The sequence below is a fragment of the Gouania willdenowi genome, unplaced genomic scaffold (genome assembly GCF_900634775.1).
Source record: "Gouania willdenowi unplaced genomic scaffold, fGouWil2.1 scaffold_332_arrow_ctg1, whole genome shotgun sequence".
Lineage (NCBI taxonomy): Eukaryota > Metazoa > Chordata > Actinopteri > Blenniiformes > Gobiesocidae > Gouania > Gouania willdenowi.
In genome coordinates this window covers 51,183-62,291 of record NW_021145094.1, presented here as the reverse complement: position 1 = coordinate 62,291, position 11,109 = coordinate 51,183, and the positions used below count along the sequence as shown (strand labels likewise).

Here is an 11,109-nt window from a genome sequence, read left to right as displayed (position 1 = left end):
TTATACTCACCGGGATAAGACGTGGAGGCATGTCTGTGCCCGAGCCCCGTCCCCGCCTGTCTGGGCGTACCCGGTCACCTCCCCCTCTCTCCCACCACTAACTACAGGGGGGAGAGGTAGGGGGTGGCTGGTGTCCATAATTAAGTTTAAGATTCAATTTATGATTAGACCTCTTCCCAACCCTAAGCAACCAGAGATGAAAGCATCCTAAAAAAATTTTTTACCCCCCCCATCCCAACTCCTATTTAAAAAGTTGTAGTACAACTAAATAAATTATTTTAACCTTACCTTAATCTGTTTTCCTAGCATTTGGGGAGACACATCATCAGTGGTGAACCCTCGGATCAACAGGTGTTTCGGCCATTACCACCAGACACCCTCCCCGGGGGGTGGCCCTCCCGAGGTCGATCAAGCCCCGGGATGTGTCTCCTATTTGAAGCTAATCCCGAATATAATCTTACATTATGAGCTCGTCAGCCCAGCACTTATTATAAGACCCAAAATGTAAATCGAAATTTTGCCTGCAATAACCTCACTCTGTGCCCCTTACACCGCACGACCCCAGAGTCCTTACACCCTGGAGTCTCACTCCCCCCTAAAAGGAAAGTCATGCCAGGGAAGACCAAGCTAACCCATGGTTCCCAAATTCCCATCTAATTTTCCATTTTAATATTTCTACCATACCCCTTTTTTTTACACATTACTTTATTTTGCACTATCCGACCTATTTCCCCGATTTTACAGTGTTTATAAGGTTGATTCATGAAACTAAGTCCCTCAGGTGGTCCAATCAGGTAATCATCCCAAGGATTTCACCTTGAGATCCCAGGTGCAAAAATGAGGTAAGGACGCCATCTGGTGGAAAACCTCAGTAACCTCACTCTATCCAGAATGATGATGATGAGATGATCCTTGTCTTCTCCTCAGAAATCTCACTCCGTCTAGAATGATGATGATGCTAAAGATGATCCTAGTCTAGTTTCAGTCGACCAAGTGGTCAATGGTGATCTTTGTGTTTTTCTTTGTTTTTCAATACTTTTGGGGCAGTTTACCTTAGTTATGTTTGTTATTTTTCATCATTTTCCAAGGGGGTTTATTCTTAATTGTCTTTCTGTTGGTTTTCAATATTTAAAGGCAGTTGGTTTACAGTTCAGGTTTGGTGTTTTACATTAAATTATCCTTGAAAATATTGAAAAAAATCAAAGGTAATAACAAGTACAAAGCCCTTAAGAGTAAGGCCTTAGCTGAAGGGGCAACAGGGAACGAATCCTTCGTGGCAGCCGAGCTGACCACGGCCAACCTTCCCAGTTCCCCCATGGTGTAACCGGAGTGGCACGGCAAACACCGGCCTACGCACCAGCTCACTCATAGAGGCCCTGGTGCCGAACAGAACCAATTCTTCGCGGCAGCCGAGCTGACCACGTTTGTGTCGGCCTCAACTTAAGGGCATTTTAAGGGCCACATAGGTCTATAACAAGAATGAGATTAGTTTTAGTTAAGTTTCAAAGCAGTTTAGATTTATTTTTGTTCTTTTTCAACACTTTCAAGGTTAGTATCTTTTGGTTCAATTATTATACACTTTTATATTGTCGTTATTATTTTCTTCTTCCTCACAGCCACCTCACTCTGGCTGGAATGATGATGCTGGTGGTGACGATAAAGCCAATCATGGTCCTCACCCCAGAGGTTAGGGTTAGGGTTAGGGTTAGGGTTAGGGTTAGGGCCAGGGTTAGGGTCAAGGGTTAAGGGTTAGGGTTAGGGCCAGGATCAGGATCAGGATAGAATTTAGGGCTCAGGGTTAGGGTTAGGGTTAGGGTAGGGTTAGGGTTAGGGTTAGGGCTAGGGTGTCCTTCCCCCATAGGGAACCACGGAGGTGCCTTGGTCTCGGATGAGGGATCGTCTGTCCGAGTGGCACAGGCTATAGATTAGTGTTTACGTTTTGTACTCAATGACCCCCCCCAGCCGTCCCTGGACGACCAGTTTGGAATGGGGAGCCAACCGGCAAGGCACGGGCCGTCGCATGTCGCTCAGATCCCTTCCGACCTCACACCTTCGTGCCCCCGTTTCTATGTCCTCCCCTGGATCAGTATAATGCATGATCCCCAACCCCCTACGGGGGCGATGGTGAAGGCCTATGTGTCCGATTCGTGGTGAGGGGCCAGTGGCGGATTGACTCGAGACCGTCCATCACCACTGTGTCGTCTTGACCGGCCCTGAATCAAGTATGTGAGAGTACCCCATTCTGTAGCCCAGAATGTGGTCCTGAAGACAGGACGGGGGGGGGGGGGTTTAGGGTTAGGGCCAGAGCAGAAGAAGTCCCTCCGAGTGAGATCCTCCATCCATTCATCCCCGGGGATGGGGATCCATGAGGTCCCCATCTGAAGCTCAAGAGGTTTGTTATTCCTAGTCCCTTGACCCTCCGTTTGGAACCCAATGCCTGGGCGGAGGCGGTAGCGATTGAGACTAGAATTATGATAATGAATAAGGCCTAAGGCTTACAACGACTCATCGCATCCCGGGGCGGTAGCGGTTAAGGTTAGGAAGAAGGTCAATGTAAAACCATGCCACAATACATGATCGAAATGGGGTGTAGGACATCATGTCCAAACCCAGAGTTTTTAGAAGGTTATACTCACCGGGATAAGACGTGGAGGCATGTCTGTGCCCGAGCCCCGTCCCCGCCTGTCTGGGCGTACCCGGTCACCTCCCCCTCTCTCCCACCACTAACTACAGGGGGGAGAGGTAGGGGGTGGCTGGTGTCCATAATTAAGTTTAAGATTCAATTTATGATTAGACCTCTTCCCAACCCTAAGGGTTAGGGTTAGGGTTAGGGTTAAATGCAATTAAATTATTAATTAAATGCAAACCTGGGCAACCGTTTTACAACTCTATGGCTTATACATATGAAGTTAATTATTAAAATATGTTTCATATCTCACGACCGTTCAGTTCTGTTGAGGATCATTTCAAAAAATAATGAAATCAAGGCTTATAATATTTTTATGTATTTTACAGCTGATTTAAGACATGGTCAACACTCACCAGTTATGCTAACACAAAGTAATTGTAATTAACTTTCAGGGGGAAAACAATCATTGTAATTGTAATTGGAAAAACTGACGGTCATCATAATCATAATTGAAGATGGATAATTGAAGATGTAATTGTAATTGAATTGACCCTTGATTGTGACACTATGAGGACAGCAGTGGTGTTGACCATGTGAGAGCAGTGAACGTCCTGAATGTACACAATTATCCCAACACAACTTTTCTACACATTTCACAAGCAGCAAAAATAAATAGTGAACTTATCATTTTAAACATATAGAATCAGCCCTTAGAAATACAGCTGATTATACAGTAGTTCATATCAAGTGAAATGTACGGTGGCCCAGAAGGGAAAAGCACAAACTGTCCATTTCTTCCAGTTGAAAAGCTGAACGACGGCTGCCTCGTCCAATCAGCGATGTCTCATGTGACCCCTTCTGGTTTCTGGTTATGTGTGTGTGTGTTGTGTGTGTGTGTGTGTGTGTGTGTGTGTGTGTTCTCTCTTTCACGTTTTGCTTTGCACTTCAGGGCCACCGTAGAAAAACAATGAAAAGCAGCGTGTTATGAGTCTACAGATACTGGTTCTGACCACCACTGAGCTATGAACAAAGACTGAGAAACCTCTCCATTGATGCTCTCCGTTGCCACGCACTGGCTGCTGTCAACGCGTGGAGCCTCCATCCTACAGCTGCACAGGGGGGGCTCCTCCAGCCCCCCCATATCACCTGCCAACCACAAACACAAAACTTTAGCTAAGTAAACTTTATAGTGTTTTTCACACACAGAGGTTTATAATGAACACAATGAAGCTCAAACAATCATAAAGCAGATCTATTGGCTCTAAAAAGCCTCTTTAATAAAAGAAGTCTTTAAAAGTCTCCACAGAGTCAAAGGTCACAGGAAGTTCATTCCAGAGATGAAGAACAACAGCTTTAAAGACACGCCTCCTCTGGTTATGGTTCCAGGAACCATTAGCAGGTTTTGACCTGAGGACCTCAGACTCTGAGCTGTAGTGTAGAACTGGATCAGATCTATGACATCATCTGTAGCATCTGGAGCTCCTGAAAGTCAGGACCAGAACTTTAAAGTTCACTCTGGAGGCAACAGGAAGTCCATGGAGATACTTCAGAGCAGCAGTAATATGGTCTGTGCTGATGGTGGAGGTTTAGAACATACTGTAGGTGGATCAACAGGTAGTTACAGTAGTCCAACCACAACCACACAAAAGCATGAATAATGATCTCCAGCTCTTTTTGTGAGAACATCTGTCTCAGTTTGGAGATATTACACAGCTGGAAGAAAGCGTTCTTTAATAACTGTCTCACATGTTGCACTAGAGACATGTCTTCATCAAAGAGAACTCTGAGGTTCCTCAAACTCAGATCTCCCATGTGTTGCTTAATACCAGTGATGACATGTGATGTCATCAATGAGTGTCTCAGTTTTCTCTGAGTTTAGATGTTCTCACTCAGCCACTGCTTTACATGGGACAGGTCGTCCATTAAAGAGGTACGTTTGTGGAGATCTTAGACCAGCAGTACGGTTGTATGTCATCAGCAAACAGGTGAGAAGATACATCACTGAACCTCTGAATGATCTGTCCAACAGGGAGAAGGTAGAATAAAAACAGAAGTGGTCCTAGGACTGAGCCCTGTGGAACACCCCAGCATAGTTTAGCTGACCTCGACATGATGAGATTATCATGTAGACCAAGAGAGAACACCAGGTCAAGGGTGTGGCCCTTACTGTGGGTGGGGCCTGATACATGTTGTTTAATATCAAAGCTTCAATCATTGATAAAAGATCCACTGCTGGGCGGGGCCTATCGTCCTCAACGTGCAGGTTAACGGCACCAGGATTAAAAGTCCTTCCAGTTTGATAAGAGAGGATAAAAGTTATTAAACTCATTTAGAAACACACCAGCAGGGCCAGGAGGACGGTAAATTAAGATCATATAAAGTGTCTGACTAACCCATCTTTATCATTTGGGATTCAAAGGAGAAGAAATGTTCAATCATGTGCATCTGTCCTGGTACACAGCAGCAACACCTCCACCTTCTCTAGAGCGGAGCAGCACACAGGGCACAGCTCCTTCAGGTGCATCACCTCTCCAGGGAGGTGGGCGTGCACACATACGTCGTAGGGAATGATTGTCTGTAACTGTCCCAGTCGTTGAAACAGCGTTCCATCGACTCTTTGATGTTAAAAAGTGATCATAAGTCTGTACAGCATAGGCACCATCACGATGGCACCACAAACCGCTATAAAACCACACACAGGCTCCAACTGGAAGTCAAATGAAATGTAACTTAGTAACTTTAGACTAATTTACTCAAATATTCTTCTAATATCTTGTGACTGATCATAGATAAAAACATCTGATATACATGTAATTAGGTTTGGGTGGTGTGGTAATAACTAAATCTACTGTTGCATGCTCTCTCAGATCATATTTTTATGTTTTCTGGGTTGGTTTACAAGCAAACATGTATTTTGTTCATTCAACTGTTTGCTTTTATCTGCAGACACATTAACTCATTCAGTGCCAGCGTTTCTGAGCATTTTGACTGATTTTTAAAGACCCACACAATATTTTGTACTATGACAATCTGAATTGTGACACCTGAAAGATTAAAGTCTCTAATTTCATCAGAAAAATGTATTTTGTTTCTATCTTCTTTCGTTTTTCTGTAATCAGCAGTTGAATAGAAGCAAATCACCAGTTTGTGACAAAAAGCTGAGAAAAAACATCTTTTTCTGAAAAAAAAAAACTATTAGTGACTTTGAAGCAACTGTTTTTTTTTGCTTTAGTGACACCTCAACATTAAACACTGAGACCAGGCTTTTGATGGCAACATCATTATTATTTCTCTATCTGGGTCAGAGTTTCTTACTGTATTTTCTATCCAATGTGTTCTGGCTCACCTTCTTCCTCCATCTCCACTTCATCAGCAGCCTTTCTCTCTTTGGCCTGGTGTGACAGCAGCCATGAAGACTGTCCAACCTCATTTCTACTGTGAGACTCCAGTACCTACAATAAAAACACCATTCATAGGAATTTAAACCTAAGCATTTTACTGGAAATGCTTGTATGCTAAGCTAAAATGCTGCATTTCCCTCACTTTTTGGCAAACCAAGCATGGACTGGACTTTGACAGTTTGCTGTGATACATGATAGAAGTTAATGGTCCTGTCTTTAATAAACTAGCTTCATCTCTACTGTCCTGCAACCAGTGTTGGCGTCATGAGGGGGCATTAGCGGGCAGTGCCCCCCCAGCTGACCTACTGTACCCCCCCCCCGATTGGCTATCACATCTGAATGTGTCCACTCACTGACAGCGTACAGGAGTCTGCTCTATAGATATAATATACTGTGGTGTCATTGTTTTACATTTGTGCTATTGAACGTAACCTAGAGCTGTTGTAATATGTATATGTCTATGTCCTGCTCTGTTGATTCACGTGACATCACTCACATTGCTGCTTCGCTACAAAGCTAGAGCGCTAATGTCTGATGGAGAGCAGGAAACTTGATAATCTGACATCTGAAATCATCAAACTGTTTATATTTTGTGTAGTTTACGGATGCTCCAATCGTTTTAACCGAGAGAAGGAAAATAGATTTTATAGAGAACCAAAGATTGTCATTCACAAAGGTGAGAAATCTCACAGAACAACGCAGTAAAAAGTGGATTTTAAACCTACGTCTGTTGTCAGGAGGAGCAGAGTCTGCTGATGCCCGTTTCTATAGCGACCACTTGGTCAGAGGTATGTTAGCTTAGCGAGCTAACTTTGATTTTGTGGCTGTGTTTATATAACATTAGGTTGTCGTTAATGTGCACACAGTAAAAGCTGAACACCCTAATGCTATTTCACTACATGTCATAAAGTACTATTCAGTAGTATATAAATATATGTATGTGACAAACACACCATGTATCCTTGACTGTCAGTGATCCACCCACTCATAAAAAGTTATATGTCTCCATACTACATGCTGTTTGGTGTAGTAGGATCATGTTTTAATGATGAGTGGTGTTTTATTTATCTATTTTAAATGTTAATGTGCACATTTTGGTGGGGGGTTGTTTGTTGTGCCCTCCGCAAATTTCTTAATGCCCCCCCATTTAATGCCACCTGGTGCTGACTATGCATGAACCCCTGGAGCAGGTGAATAGAACACTTGTTCTTAAATCAGATGAATACATAGCGTAGGACTCATTGATCCATTAATGAAGGAAAAATCATTTGCTCCAAAAAAGATGGAAAAGGTTGAAATTGCGTTTGTTACTTTTGTAAACATTTTGTTTGTTGACACTTTTTACACGTTGCATTGTGGGATGTGGAGTCAGAGACGGATGAGAAGTGTTTCAAGGGGAATGTCGGGTACAAACTGGAATAAAAATGATGTCAAAAGAATCAATGCCCTCAAAGAGAAGGTCATTCTCTCCATTACATATAATTCATATGTAATGTCACACCAGACCTTAGTAGATCAGGAATCAGCTTGAAACCATTTCTTCCTGATTGCTTTTCTAGCTGCAGCTCTCACTATTCCAACTAGTTCTTAGTTGTAATGTTTGTGCTCTTTGAACCCCAAAAAAAGTTCATCCCAGTTCAAGTTATTTTTGTCCTGAATATGATTTCTAATTCAGACAGAGTGTACCTTTGGACATAATGATAATGATTAGCATCCTGAGAGCACCTAGGACTTCCTGAATAGTGAGATGATTGAACAGGGTGATGAAATATCTACAAAGAGTCTTCCAGACAAATGTTCTCCATTGAAATTCATAATATTTAGTCCACACTTCCCCTGGGAAGCACTTATTACTGTCCTTTTCTTATTTATGTATTGTCTACTATTTAGATACCCTGGAGCCCCTTATCGAGTCCTTCTTATATACACTAATAAAGATTTTTCACAAGCAGCTCTACTTTGTCATGGAAATGTTTATGTGACAGCAAATCTGTAATAATCTAAAAAAAACACTGTTTTTTAAACCATGTAGTCCTTTAAACCAGTGGGTCTCCAACCTTTTCAAACCCACCACCTTGGTGACGTAAGATCTACCCAAAAAAAGAGATTTGACTTCTTTTCTCACGCTTTTTATTCACTTTATTTGAATTACATGAAATGCTTTGATTGAAAAATAATGAAGCCACAATGCTATCTGTACCTAGCATATTAAACTGGCCGTGTCATCCTATTGGTCAGATTATTGTGTCTGTTACGCTGATAAAACACAAACATTAATCAGCCATAACGTATTTGTTATTTTCTGGGATTATTATACATGTCATGTATATTTCTGTCAGACTGGCTCCTCCACCATCAGCCATGGTGAGTTTATCCTTCCTGACCTTTGACCTCAGGCTGAAGCACTGAACCAGTGTGAAAACATCAGCCATCATGGATTTTTTACATTTCCTATGTTTCATTTGTGTTCAGGCATCTAAACAGGCAGCTATTGTTTTTTACACTAAGGGGTCCTGACCGCAGAATGTTTATTTATTAATTAATATTAATTAACAAATGAAGCTTACAGACTTACAGTTTTCAAAGAGCAGTTGCACATTGAGCAGAAAAAAACAAAACATTACAATTTGTAAGAATTATAAATATAAACCAACAATATTAAGGTGCAATGGGGTGAAAAGACATAACATTAGATTATTATAAAGACATACACAGACGTTTTAAAGAGTTCTTCAGAGATATTAGTTCATTTAGAAACACAATAAAATCAGCTTTACTGTCACCACATTTACATTTGTGTACAAAGGATTTTGCCATAATGATAAGATTATTAAGTCATTTTTCACCAATATTACATTTAAAGTGTAAAAAATCTTTACAGTGATCAATATTGTTCATAGTTTTAAAATGCACTTCTTTAGCTTTAGGTGGAATAGGAAATGTAAGGTAATTGCATCTAATATTTTTAACCTTTTGATGTAAATATTAGTTGTAAATTTCATCTTCTCAGAGATAAGTATGCACTGTTCTGAGAAACTTGTTGTTACATTTGTTGTCCACAAAGGGGCAGTAGTGGACCAGTGAGGGACTAGGTGTGTGTATAGCAGAAAACCTTTTACAGTGCAAATAATAGCTTGTGGTGTTGCATTAATAACATCAGAAAATTATTAGATTGTACAAGAAATATTGTATTTATGCTTGAAATCAGAAAAATTAAGTAAATTCCCTCCGTCATCCATTAAATGTAAAACTGACCGTATGTATTCATCATCCCAGCCTTTAAAATAACATGACTTTATTTAATAAAGATATATTGTTCCATATTGGTGTGTGAAATGATGTTTATATATTAATTTCCAGTACAGTAGGACTTGTTCATGGACAAAGCAGATTATACATGAAACCATAAAGTATTTAAATATAAAGTTTAAAACACCATTCATCAGATCAAAGTACACACATTAAGACCAGCTGACTCTAAAGACTTGATGATGTCATTCTTCCTTATATCATTATGTCTATTTTTCATATGAAATTGTTTTGATTGATTTGTTTAATAACAGTTTATTGTACGTCCAGAGAATATTCACTGTAAATGATTATTGAGAGATCTTCCATCATAGAGATAATAATCTACCAAATATAAAGAAATATCTCTGTAAACATGGATTTAATATAGTTTTACTCTTTTTAACTGTATTATCAAAGTTGCTTTTTAATCAAACAAGTATTTTACTTTAACAGGTTTATCATACAGGGCTATTTTAGAGTGAATTATCATTAATTAACATTTATCAATATTTAGGTGAAGACCAGACCAGACCACAGAATGTACTGGTGGTAAGATTCTGTCACACGCCACAAATGTTCAGTGTTCATGAGTAAAATATCATCTAATCACATGGTTTATCATTTCCATCAGTAATAAATAATAACAATAACCTAAATGACAGTAGAACAACCCGTGTGTACTCAGTAGAACAACCCGTGTGTACTCGGTAGAACAACCCGTGTGTACTCGGTAGAACAACCCGTGTGTACTCGGTAGAACAACCCGTGTGTACTCAGTAGAACAACCCGTGTGTACTCGGTAGAACAACCCGTGTGTACTCAGTAGAACAACCAGTAGAACAACCCGTGTGTACTCAGTAGAACAACCTGTGTAACAACCAGTAGAACAACTCGGTAGAACACAGAGAACAAACTACAGCTGCTTTATTCATCACACACTTTATGTTAATGAGCTAAGGAGTGGGCAGGGACCGTCTACAAAGCCACACCCCCAACGGAAGCGTCACCAATGAGACATATTGATAGAGAAATGTGAGTGTGAATGAAGTGGGTCACCAGTTAAACTAGTCTCCAGTGTGTGTGTAACAGCGGATGAATGTGGTGAGTGTTCTAACCTCTTCCTTCACAGAGCACACATCTGAAAACTCCTCCGTTTCTTCTTCTCCGCTTTTCTCCATCTTTGGAGCAAACATTCCGTCCCACACATGGTCGGGATGACGAAGCTTTTCTTCTTCTTCTTCTAGTTTAACGGTAGTCATCATCCAGCTCTGTCCGTCCTCCATTTCACTGCTTTGTTCCTGACTCTAGCTGGTTGCCAGATACAACCGACGATTCCCCGCATGAAATACGTTGAATATCCACAGAAATGCCCCAAAAACCATCCGTTCATCATCCAAATAAAACATAAATATCATCTTTAACCAATGTTAAACTGTTTGATCACTAAGTTAGTTATTTTATAATCTCACAATCAGCGGGAAAATACTCAACCTGGCAACCACGCAACTGTTGCGCTGACGTCACAATCAACTTTTTATAAACTTTTAAAAACAAACCAGTCATAATAAATGTGTTTAATGGTGATTTAAGAGTGAATAAAGTAGTTACAGTCTGAATGATTTGGTCTGTGGATGATTTAATGGATTTCAGAGGAAATTTGTTGATTATAAATTAATTTAGGATTAAATTATGATGGTTTGTTCTCAGAAACAATAGATAAAATGTAATGAATAAATATTTAATGAGCAGTGAGAGTAAAGTCACTGTAGATTATATTAAAAAATGTTT

The 11,109-nt window shown here is 40.5% G+C and overlaps 1 long non-coding RNA gene across 1 annotated transcript; it reads right to left on the bottom strand.

Annotated features, from left to right (window-relative positions):
• Positions 1–2,536: 2,536 nt before the first annotated feature.
• LOC114459641 (uncharacterized) lies at positions 2,537–10,498 on the bottom strand. The gene is made up of 3 exons (XR_003673436.1): positions 10,437–10,498; positions 5,976–6,081; positions 2,537–3,775 (listed from the first exon to the last, which is right to left on the bottom strand). It is a non-coding gene; the product is annotated as an uncharacterized LOC114459641 (long non-coding RNA).
• Positions 10,499–11,109: the final 611 nt, after the last annotated feature.